Genomic DNA, 12428 nt, shown 5'->3' on the forward strand with positions numbered 1-12428 from the left:
GGGAATTCCTATGTGAGGATTAAACCCCTCACTCTGAAGATTTTGCAGAGGTTTTTTCTTTCTTTTGTTTTGTCAGAGATTAGGTATTATAGATGTGAATTCATGACTACAAAGTACAGATGGCCCTTGCTCTGTGTAAATATGTGCTCTAAAAAGTTGGCTGTATCCTAATATATAATATATTAAATGCAGGGGAGATTACTATTTAAAAGAACTTGGCAAGGCATCTTTAGAGTAAATAATTCACAATATAAATAATACTGTCTTACTTTCTCTGTTTCAGGTTTATTTTTTGGCATTTTCACATCAATAGTAGTAACTTGAACAGTCACAGGGTTATCTGTTCTCAGCAATTTGACATGGCATCCTTTTCACCTTTCATTAGATTAGCCCAATTTTCCAATCCCCTAAAGTAACCTTTCTATATGGGTCAACATCTTTCTGGGCCAGTGAGCTTGAGAATTTAGGTGTCTTACAAAGACAGTGCTTGGTGATTAGTTGTGTTTTTCTTTTTTTTTCCCAGCCCCTGCCATTAAATCTGCCGCGCTTGTACTTTTAAGTATTTGAGCCCATAGTACTGGTGTTACAGGTTGACCATGCCTTTGTTTTTTGACCTTGGTATTAACCTAGAACATTCTTATACTCCTCTGATGATGAGTGGCGACAGATTACAGTTCAATGGCTTCAAGATAATTGACTTTAATTATTTCTAAGTCATTGATTGGTTAGGGCAGTGTAAACAAGCATTGTTCCAAAAAAAGATATAAATGACTTCTGAGTTTTTTTTTCTTAGCATACAAGTAAAAATTAGGGTGAAAGCAAAAGCACTTGACACAACAGGGTGCTTTGCTAGTAGATTGTAGGGTTCCTGTCGCTTAAATTATACAAACCACTACAAGCTGTTAACTAGTGACAATTTTGATTTCCCTTTTGTATTAGTTGCAATGTGCAATCCTTTCATTTAAAGCCACGTGGTAGCGTTCCAGTTTATTAAGAAGTATGTTGTTTTTGCATCTCTTTCTGCTAGGGTTGTACATACCATCCTCTCCCCCAAATACCTATTCATCATTTTAAGACCAAGCTCCAATTATAACTTCCCCAAAACCTGCCAAATTGACTCCATTCTCTGAGTCTGTAATGCATCTATTATAACACAGTAACACAGTGCACTATATAGTTAAAAGGCAGTCTCCCTTCTCCTTTAACTGACTAAGCTGCTGTTAGCTTAAGATCAGGGATAATGTCTCACCCATTTTTTGCATTCTCCACTATACTACCCCCTCAACTATAACACATAATAAGTGTTGAATGAATTGTTCAAAGAATAAATGAACTTAAGCAGAAAGCAGATTTGTTGATGAATTGACTTACCAACTTAGATTTAAAGATAAAATTTCTAAATCTAAAATCAGAGTGGATTAAAATCAGTAGACCCATAGAGTTGGCACAGAACAAATTATTCTCCAACTTTAGTAATGCTGTAGGCAGAAAGTGTGATACGGTGAACTTAACTGCCCCTAAAATACAAAGAAGAGATGTGTTTACAGGCCATTTCTGTTTTCATTTTAATTAAACCTCCTATCATGCCTGAGAAAATAGAAAGGTGGCAAATCTACCAACCATCCAAAAACAATTTCACTGAGGGCAGGTGGAACTGGAAGGGATAAGGAATGGGAGTGAGAATGGGGAGAAAATTTCTAAAGCTGACTCTTTCCTTGTCTCAGAAAGAGCTTATAGTGTTTGGGGACTCAGAGCGTTAGTTTTAGAAGCTGGGACGTGGTTCTCACCATGGAGAGGCAGCCCGTGTTCTAGAGCTTGGTGTTGGAGAAGTAAGTCATGTTGGAGAAGTCAGTCCATTATTAAGTCATGTGACTTGTCAGCTTGGCCACCTGCCTATTTTATAGCAGTGTTTGGGGGTAAGTACTCGAAATTTGGGGGGGTGAGAATACTTAAATTTCCCAAGATTTAAAAAATTTTGGTGTTTGTCTTTACTGGGTAAGTTATTTGAAATGTGAAACATATTTGTGCAACTAAGATTTTGTCTCATATTTAGAAAAAGCAACAATTAAAAAATGCCTGCATAGTCCTGTGCCCTTAGGATCAAGGCAAAAGTAATATTTTTTTACTTCAAATAATTTTTTATTTTCAATTACAGTTGACATACAATATCATTGACTGTATTCCCTATACTATACTTTATATCCCCATGACTATTCCGTAACTACCAACTTGTACTTCTTAATCCCTTCACCTTTTTCACCCATCCCCCTCAATCCTCTTCCTCTCTGGCAACCACCAAAATGTTCTCTATATCTGTGAGTCTGTTTCTGTTCTGCATGTTCATTGATTTGTTTTTTAGATTCAGTTGTTGGCAGATATGTATTTCCATTTTATTATTCTTATTATTTATTTTTTCTTCTTAAAGAAAACTTTTTTTTTTTTTTAATTTTTAGGGAGGGAAGGGAGGGAGAGAGAGAGAGAGAGAAACATCAATATGTGGTTGCTGGGGGTTATGGCCTGCAACCCAGGGATGTACCCTGGCTGGGAATCGAACCTGGGACATTTTGGTTCCCAGCCCGCGCTCAATCCACTGAGCTATGCCAGCCAGGAAGAAAACTCTTAATATTTCACATTATACTGGTTTGGTGGTGATGAACTTTTTTAGCTTTTTCTTATCTGGGAAGCTCTTTATTTGTCCTTAGATTCTAAATAATGGCTTTCCTGGGTAGAGTAATCTCGGTTGGAGGTTCTTGCTTTTCATCACTTTGAATATTCTTACCACTCCTTTCTGGCCCACAAAGTTCCTGTTGAGAAATCAGCTGACAATCTTATGGGAGCTCTCTTGTAGGTAACTAACTGCTTTTCTCTTACTGCTGTTTAGATTCTTTCTTTGTCTTTAACCTTTGGCATTTTAATTAGGATGCGTCTTGGAGTGGGCCTCTTTGGTTGGTCTTGTTTAGGACTCTGCACTTCCTGGACTTGTGTGTCTATTTCCTTCACCAGGTTAGGGATTTTTCTGTCATTATTTTTTCACATAGGTTTTCAATTTTTTGCACTCTCTCTTCTAGCACCACCATGATGCAAAGTGTTTGTTCACTTAAAGTTGTCCCAGAGGCTCCTTATACTATCCTCATTTTTTTTATTCTTTTTCCTTTTTGCTGTTCTGATTGGGTGTTTTCTGCTTCCTTATCTTCCAAACCTCTGATTTGATCCTCTGCTTCATCTACTACACTGTTGATTCCCTGTAATGTACTCTTCATTTCTGACAAGTTCCTTTTTATATGTTCTAGTTCCATTTCAATGTTTTCCAGCTCTTTCTTGATGTTCTCACTGAGATCATTGAGGATCCTCTAACCAGTGTTTTGAACTTAATGTCTGGTAGACTGCTGGTCTCCATTTTATTTAGTTCTTTTTCTGGAGTTTTGTTCTGCTCTTTCATTTGGGACATGTTTCTTAGTCTCTTCATTTAGGCAGCCTCCCTGTGTTGGTTTCTATGTATTCAGTAGAGCTGTCACATCTCTCGGGCTTGGTAGAGTGGCCTTATATAGTAGGTATTCTATAGAGTCCAGTTGCACAGAGTCCCTAGTCACCTGAGCTGTGCACTCCAGGTGCACCCTCTCCCTACTGCTCCCCGCTGTGTGGGCTGTTTACATCTACCTCTGTTGTAGGGGAGCTTGATTGCCGTTGGCATGTCAACAGAAGGGATTTATCCCCAGGCCTATTTGCTGCAAGTACTGGCTGCTACCACTATTGAGGGTCAGCTGTGCAGGGCCTGACCCCACAGAACAGGACTTACTTCAGTGGGGCGTCCACACCTTGAGTGTGTGGCTTGTGGAGGTGGTTGTGGGGCCTCCCAGGAGGTGCAGACCAGGGTCAGCTGCCACCTGTGTGCTGCCCCGGGGCCACCCAGTTTGAGCCACAAAGTGATCTTCAGATGGCAGTTACTTGTACTTGGCTTGGAGGTGCCCAGGAGAGGCCAAGCTGCCATCCAAGGCCAGCTAACACTAGTGCCAGACCTGGAGCCACTTAGCAAGAGGTATGAGGCACACTGTGTCAAGATGCTGCTTGCTTGAGAGATTTTGGAAAAGTCTGAAGCATGAACCAAGAGAGGCAGTTCACACGGAAAAGCCACAGGAAACAGCTTAGGTTGGGCACATAAGTTGGGTGGGGCAGACCTCAGAGAATCACCAGGGTAGGGCAAATAGTATTAGCCAAGGTTGTTGGAGATTCATATATGGCACCAGCCGCACAGATCTGTGGGGTGAGGACTCTGCAGTGAACAAAGGGCTGTGCCAGCACTACCCTGTGGGGGAAAGCTGCCCCTCCAGGCCTTGCCCTGAAGTCAGACAATTTAGTTCCTCCCCTTTGTGTCCCTGCCTTTTCTGGGCTGCTGCCCCAGTGCTGGAGCTCAAGGCAAGTGAGTGTGAGTTAAGTCCGTGTGCAGGCTCTTTAAGAGGAATGCCTGGGGCTGCAGAAGCCCTTTATCTCTCAGTCACAATCCCTGCTGGTTTTTACAGACAGACTGGGAATCAAACTGGTGACACTTTGGTTCGCAGGACAGCACTCAATCCATGGAGCCCCAGCAGCCAGGGCAGCTTTTCCTTTTATCCAGAAGAAAACCTGTTTGAACTCTGACCATATTTCACTTATCCCTAACCTTGCCTTTTTTTGTAATTGCTTACTCTTTAAATCTTGGATTACTTCTTTTACAAATAACCATCTATCAAATGTTAAATAGGCCAAGGACATTATTCATTTACTATCCATGATACTTTTTGAACGTGCTCTGTACTAGGTAGTTCCTGAGACCTCCCGTTCTCTAGTTGCTCACAGCACGTGTGCGAGTTACACCAGTGAACAGGCAGTTGGGAGTCAGCGTGTCATGAGTGCCGTGTTGGAGTTCAGCCAGAGGCCTGTGGGATTTGAGGCTTTAAACTTCAGGGTGGAGGCTTTCCTTCACAAATCCATCTTGCAAGGGAGGCAAAACCAGCGTATTCCTAAATAGGAAATTACAGAATGTGGCCAGAGATGCCCACAGACAAGAGTTGCATTTCACCAGCTTGGCAAGGTTCTCGTCTTCTGGAACATGAGCACCAGGGACAGCATTTTTATCATAGAATTATCCATGCTGTATTATCACTTCCAAGAACAATTATTTTGGAAGGAAAAAAGCCATGAAAGAGTAACAGCTGCTCTTCAGCCCTCTGTGTTTCTAGGACCATCTCTGACTTAGGTTTTATAACTCCAGGGTGGCAGACTGTTACAGGATGATTACTCCTACAGAGAACACACACACACCTCTTACCACCGCAGCTTTGGTTCGTTATTGATCCAGGCCTTTTTTCTCCCCTTGAGGTTGCTCCCTCAGCTGCATCTCTCACACTGTTTGGATGCCCCACTACTATCTGGGGGTTTTTATTTTTATTTTTTACTTTTTAACCCAGAGCCTCTCCACACTGCATAAAATTAGCCTGTTATGAAAATCACTTGTGATGAAAAATCACTTCTCTACTTTTTATCTCCATTGCCATTAGTTGTATGACCTATTTGCTTAACCTTTTGGAATCTCAGTATTCTCATCTATGAAAGGAACATAATAGTGCCGTGTGACACGATTGCCGTGGGCAGTCCATGGGAAAAGTGTATAAAAGCAGTGTGCCTTATCCCAGTGGAACTTCAGCTGCTTCGCAGCAGTGACATCAAGGAGAACTCAAAAGTTTGCACACAGTTGGCTTTTAATCTCTTTTTGATTTCATGCTTTTTAATAGGCCCTATGATCATCTCCCTGCCCCTGTTCTTCTGACACTTTGTTTTCCTTTCTGGTGAGTGTTCAGCTATAATTTTTTTCACCCCCTACTTTGATTGTAACTGAATACCAATTACCCCGCCATACCCATTCAGCAGCCATAGTTTTTTTCACCCCCTACTTTCACTGTAACTGAATACCCATTACCTAGGCATGTGCATTCAGCAGACATGGGTGGTTTCCATGCGCTAGGCATTGGATGCAGAGGTGCTCCCATTCAAGCGGGGGAAACCCATGGAAACAGCCAGCTGGTATGAGGAGCTCTGGAATGCTGTTGTTTAAAGCATTATGGAGACACAGATGAAGGAGCTTTAAATTTTGTCAAGAGCAGATCAGAAAAGTAGGTTACATTTGAGTTCGGGGCCTTGAATTCTCATTTGGTGGATAAAAAGAAGATCCTGCTATGCAATGGGAGCCATTTATAAAAAGTCAGGTCAAGATAAAAGTCTATAAGGTGTAAGCAGTCTCTACGAAGTCAAAAGTCTGTGATTTCCTCCTTCACCTCCCCAGTTCTGTCATAGTAGAAGGGCAAACGGAAAACAAGTAGCCCTTCTTTTAAGATGTAAAACGCTGCTTGTCTTCAGTAGTGAATAAAGCGTTCTGCTTTATTTGCTTTTGCTGCTACTTTCTCTGCACACACAAAATGAGTTAAGGACAACACGGAACCTTAGAAGCAGTGCATGGATGTACATATTCTTGAACTGTGCCTCGTACTATCAGTTTTTCCTCCACTTCCTGTGTTTCTTTCCTTTGATCACTTACTGCATGCCAGGCACTTTGCAGTGGTTATCTCTTTTAATCCACACAGCTTTATGAGTTAAGATTTTCTTGTTTTTTTACAGATGAGAACACCGAGAGTCAAAGGGGTTTTAGAAAGCAAAACCAAAAAAACTCGTTTAAGATGCATGGCCTGTAAGTGGGAGAGCTCGTCCTCAGAGCCAGCATTATCTCCAAAGCTTCAGCTCTTTTCATCCTGAAATGGAGTGCAGAGCTGCTGCCTAAGAGCCTTAGACTAGGCCCAGCCAATAAATTACTGACCGTTGGATGGCTGGTACAGGCAGCCAGGCTTTCTAAGTTGTATTCCCTTCACCCAAGAAGTAGAGTAATTGGAACAGATGAGGCTATACTTCCTTTTAACTCTATGGTTTCTTCTTAGGCTCCTCCATCTATTTTGTTCATGTCCGATCATTTTGTGCAACCAAGTATTAGTTACGTGATGTAGAGGAAAATGTTCTAATGCACAGGTGGCAAAAGCATAACTCTTTGGAGTTGTTTTAAATCACTTTTAAGATCAAAATAGTATTGCCTCTGGGGAGATGGGACAGGGGATTGCCTGGGAAGAGGTGAGGGAACTTTTCTGTGGTGAAGGTGATGTTCTATGCATATATCTTCACAGGAATTTGGGTTATACAAGTGTACATTTCCACGTTTCATTGTATGTAAATTTTATATTGAAAGGAAAAAAGCCATAAACAGATACAGTACAGTGTTAATATACTGTACTTATTAAGATTTTATTTATTTTTAGCAAGAGGGTGAGAGAGAGAGAGGGAGAGAAGCATCAGTGTGTGGTTGCCTTTCGCATGCCCTCTACTGGCCCACAACCCAGGCATGTGCCCTGACTGGAAATTGAACCAGTGACCCTTTGGTTCACAGGCCCCCGCTCAATCCACTGAGCTACACCAGCCAGGGGCTATATTTATTTTATATACAGTGTTAATGATAGATTCTAGGTAGTACTTACATGGTTTGGTTCTTACTAAAATTCTTTCAAATTTGCTGTATATTTAAAATGTTTAATAATAAATACACGTAAAATTAAAAATATTACTATAATAAATTGTTGCAGAGAAAATCACTTTTAAATGAGTCGACATTTTTGTATCAACAGCTTTCCCTGCTCTTGAAGGGTCTTTGTTAATGCCACCCCAGGCTCTAGTTAGACTGTCATGAGTTTACGTGACCTAATTTAAACAGCTCAGAGAGACCTTTTCTTTCCTTAGCCATCCTGCAGGCTGGGAGGTTTCCTTAAACATTCAAGCTAGTCTGAATGTCCCACAGTACCGAGGCTTGCCAAGCAGAGCTCATCCCTGTGGCTGTTTGAGTCTCTAATAGTTATAATTCTAGAAGTTAGTGTCACCATCAGGCAAAGAGTGAACTACCGCTCTCCTCCTCCTTCCACTCCAAATATACCCTTGATCAGATGATGTTAAGAAAATAGCCCTTTTTTTGGTTTTGTGCTTTGTTTTCAGTCTGTCACACATTTGAGACGTCTTGGATTTCTTTAACAAATCACACTTGGTGCTTTCACAGCACTTCCGCTGCAGGCAGTTCTCACTGTGCTGATTTGAGTCCTGGCACTTGAGTGCATCTTCATTCTGAAGCTTATGGAATGTTGCTGTTATATTTGGAGCAAGTTACCTTTTCTTCACTGGTTTAGCCCCAGCTCCTAGTGGCCTAGTGGTGCCCAAATTGAGTCTTATCCAACTTGTGTTTGAGAATGTAAGACAATTAGGAATGCATGAACTCTTGTGCAGAAGAAGGGTCAGCAATGAATTACATTAGACCGATAAATTCAATCATGGGATACTTGTATATATATTTAAAAAACAGATAGCTAAAATGTGTTTTTAGTTATTTCATTTAAAAAATGTCATTTTTCACCCTGACTCATGTGGATTAGTGGATTGAGTGCCAGCCTGCAAACGAAAGGGTCACTGGTTCAATTCCCCATCAGGGCACATACCTGGGTTGTGGGCCAGGTCCCCAGTTGGGGGTGCACAAGAGATAACTACACATTGATGTTTCTCTCCCTCTCTTTCTCCTTCCCTTCTCCTCTCTCTAAAAATAAATAAATAAATATAATCAGTTTTTAAAAAGTCATTTTTCTCTAATTTCCATAACAATAATTACTCACAAGTTATTCTACATAGGGAAAACAAGTTACATGTTGTTTGTTGAGAATACAACAACAAAATAGCATTTTATAACTAAAATGCAACAAATATTTGAAATAAAGTTGGAGTTGGAGGGCAGGAAGAGAGTGGGGTAGAATACTTCTTGAGTTGCACCTGAGCCATATTATAGGTGTTAAGCCTCTAGCACTCAGTAAAAGAGTACTTTATTTCAAAGCCACAAAACTGATGGCAAAAGAGAAGGAGAAATTTGATTGCCTGAGAGTTACCCTAAAAGATTGGATCTGTAAATTTACACGAATCCCTGAAACAGGCAGGTGTACAGGAGTGCCAAATGGTGTCTGAACTAACTAAGAAAAACTTGCTTTTCTGCAGGACTGTGGTGAAAGCGTTGGTTTCCCAACAACTTTTACGTTTATAAGGATTTGTTTTAAGGGTCTAACTACACATTGGGCAAGCAACTATATAGTCCAAAGGTATTGGCTGGATTTAACGTACTGGGGGCATGTGGATTCCTAAGAATGTCACACCTTGGCTATGCCAATAAATCAGAGTGTCTATTCTTGATACTAAATCTGATGTCATTGGCAGACTTTCCCTGTTTATTAGAAGGGTGATATTCAGAAGGGAGAATATTTTTCTTATGTATTTTGCTCTTTCTGTGATTTTGGGGTATTCTATGTTCTTTTTTCTTTTTTAAGCTATGAAATATTACTGGCAAGTTGCAAGAAAACTAGATCTGGATTTCATTTTGTCTCTTCAACTCTATGTGATCTTGTGCACATTCCTGACATGTTACAAACAGCTTGTGTCTCTGAATGTGCAGTATCAATTTTCAGTGGTGAAAGCCCCAAAAGGAAACAGGCTGATTCTTCCATGCACAAACAGCTGGGCAGTTGTGGATGGAATTAATTGCTGATATATATTGGCTGTGTTTTTCTTCTCTTGTCATTTCCTTTGCAGCTGCGAAAGTGAAGTTTGACTTGAAAACAGACATTTCCAGCAGTGCAAATCCAGAAAGTATCAAGATGGGATTCTTCAAATATAATATCTAATGCTGCTACCTTTGAGTTGTTCCATTTGGGGAAGAACAAACACATGATTTATAATTACACATACGGTTGAAAAGTAATTAAATCAGGCGCTTGAACTATGAAAGGAGTATTTTGGAATGGGTCGGTTTATCTTACAGCAAGAACGACCTCATAATTCAACGAAAGGCTCGATCAGTCATCACCCTCTCCCCAGGATCCTGAAAGAGGGTGTTCTAGGCTCTTTCTCAAAATATCAAAATGGTCAATACTCCAGGCTGATTCATTGTTCCTGTGTGAGGGAGTAGCTGTTGGTGAGGGTAATGTAACATGCATCACTAAAAATAACATTTTCCTGGTTTTTCCCCAAAGCCTTTCTATTATTTTAAATTCCATGTGAAATATTATATAGCTTATTTTCTTTTACATGCTTGGGAATTCTGCTGAGAAACATTTTTATTTCATCAGTTATAGGAGTTCAATTAAAAGTAACTGTTGTGTTTCTGAATGTGCATATTCAGAAAGTAGTATTGAGTTAAATCACTTGGGATAATAATCAGATGTTTGGTAACAGTTTCAATAACTGATAAATCATTTTAGACACCAATTAAAGATTTTAGACATCCTACTGAATATCTTCTTTGGAAATAAAATTTTAAAAACTTAAATCAGATTTCTCATGAAATTATTTTAAAAAGTGGGTGATTACAAAATTTTTTCAAAGTATAGTATGCATATTAGTGATTTTAATCAAAGTAATTTATGTGTTCATTTCAATATTCTACCAAAGGAAGTCCACAAATCCCTTATTTTTGAAGGTTATTTTTGCTTAGTTAGTTGATAAGAGAAGGATTTTATTGTCTCCAATTGCCAGAACTAGAGCACTGATAGAGAAGGGTAAGTAATGCTTATGTTTATATTCAAGCCCCCTATTTTGGCCAAATGGGCCAAAGTAAAGTTCTAGAGTGAACAGTGTTGCCAACACCTTGAGATACGTAGAAGCTGCTGTTGCTAAACTTAGAAGTTGGCGTGGTTGGACTTCCTTTATAGTAGTTCACTTCCACCTAACATTCTGTTCTGTTGATTGAGCTCTAGGACCCACCTTGCATTGTATCTTTACCTTTTACAAGAAAAAAATGAGTTTCATTTCGTTTCATGGCAGGAAAGCTGATCTACAAACATGAACCCTCCCCCTGTTTCTTTAAGGAGGATTAACCAATTAATTTTGACTCAGAGGACCTGAAAAATGTTGTGGCGATATTAGCAGGCAGTTTGCTCTCACTGCAGTCTGCCTGGGTGTGTTGTTTCCCCCAGAGTGGGCTCCACCCTGCTCTAACCGCACTGAGCGTGGATATCTCGCTGTTTAAAACGAAGTTCATTTCTAGGGCAGCATTGCATCAGAATTGCCACACAAAAACCAGCTTAAGAAATGTACAGCAGCTTCAATTTTTTTGTAAGTAATGGATTGTCTATTGTAATACTGATAGTGCGCAGCTTAGGGGAAAGCATAGATAAGGTTAATTTTGTGCCAGCTGCTAGTAACATGCAATATTCTTGGGGAGGAACCTGTGGCTTTATCAGTCAACTTAGTTTTTTTCCTATTCACTTGTCTGCTCTTTTTTTTAAAGCAATTTACTGAACTGAGTTTTGTGGGGGGGTTTTATTGTATTGGGGGTGACATTGACTGTTTAAATTAAGGAAAGTCCTGGTAGTCGCCTAAATGTGCTAATTATTTAACATAAGATTATTTGAAGTTGTGTTTCACACTGAATTTATTGGACCCATTAACAGCGTAATCTGGCAGCACTATATTGCGAGACATCATGGCATGAACTTTGTGTGTAAGAGTGGGTTCATTGAATGAAAAAAAGGCAGCATCTAAAGAGCCTTTATTTCTGTCATAATGATGCTTTGTCCTGCTGCTGTTGGGGATTTGTCAGAAGAGTTGGGGAAGGTTGCAGCCCAAAGTTCTGTTCCATGCCTTGTCTGTGCCTCTGTGTTCTTTCTAGAGTTTGTGACGTGAATGGTAAGTTGAGCTACAGGGGAATTATTATTATTCAGTGAGGTCCATGTTCAGCACATTTTTCTTTGTAAATGGGGTCTGACTTTTTTCCCCCCTTGTGTATTGGGGTTCTTGTTTATAGCTGGGTTGTTAATTCCTGTGAAGTGTTTGATTGTGCACTGACCAAAGTGGGCATGTTGAGAGGCTGTGCTTTGTGATGTCTACACTGACTGTTTTCTTCCTTTCGTGTGTGTTCATTGTGTCCTTTTGTGGGGTAGACACACCCATTCCATACCAGAAAGTTGAGCCACTTGCCCCAGATGAAATCAAAGCTGAATGTTGAAATTGGTCGATTTCAATAAAGTTTGCAGGAGTGACATTGTGTCATCCATCTTGGACTTAGACTGTTTAGCATTTCTTTGCCTCACCTTCCTCTTTGTAACTTGGTAGTAACCGCATTTAGCAATTTTCTAACATCATAAGGATGTGAGAAGAAGGTAAAATCATTGTATCATAGAAAAAAGCACCAGCCTGGGAATTAAGAGGCTATTTCTTTGGACACTGTAGTTTCTTCACCTGTGCAATTAGGAATTGGGTTAGCTCTGGAAGATCTCTTCAACTTCAGATACCCTTATATACTTTATAAAGACACGTGCCTATTCCACAAATACTAA

The 12428-nt window shown here is 40.1% G+C and overlaps 1 protein-coding gene across 8 annotated transcripts in view; it reads left to right on the top strand.

The window, feature by feature from the left end:
- ADD3 (adducin 3) overlaps window positions 1–12428 on the top strand; it is a 125043-nt gene that overhangs the window by 59070 nt on the left and 53545 nt on the right. The window contains exon 1 of one of the 8 annotated variants that reach the window (XM_028511369.2): window positions 11102–11205. The exons of 6 other annotated variants lie outside the window; for them this stretch is intronic. The gene's annotated coding sequence lies outside the window, so the exon portion shown is untranslated. Of the gene's footprint in view, window positions 1–11101; window positions 11206–12428 lie in introns of those variants that run through there. One more of the 8 variants, XM_036027272.1, reaches the window with a different exon arrangement.

The sequence above is a fragment of the Phyllostomus discolor genome, chromosome 5 (assembly GCF_004126475.2).
Source record: "Phyllostomus discolor isolate MPI-MPIP mPhyDis1 chromosome 5, mPhyDis1.pri.v3, whole genome shotgun sequence".
Lineage (NCBI taxonomy): Eukaryota > Metazoa > Chordata > Mammalia > Chiroptera > Phyllostomidae > Phyllostomus > Phyllostomus discolor.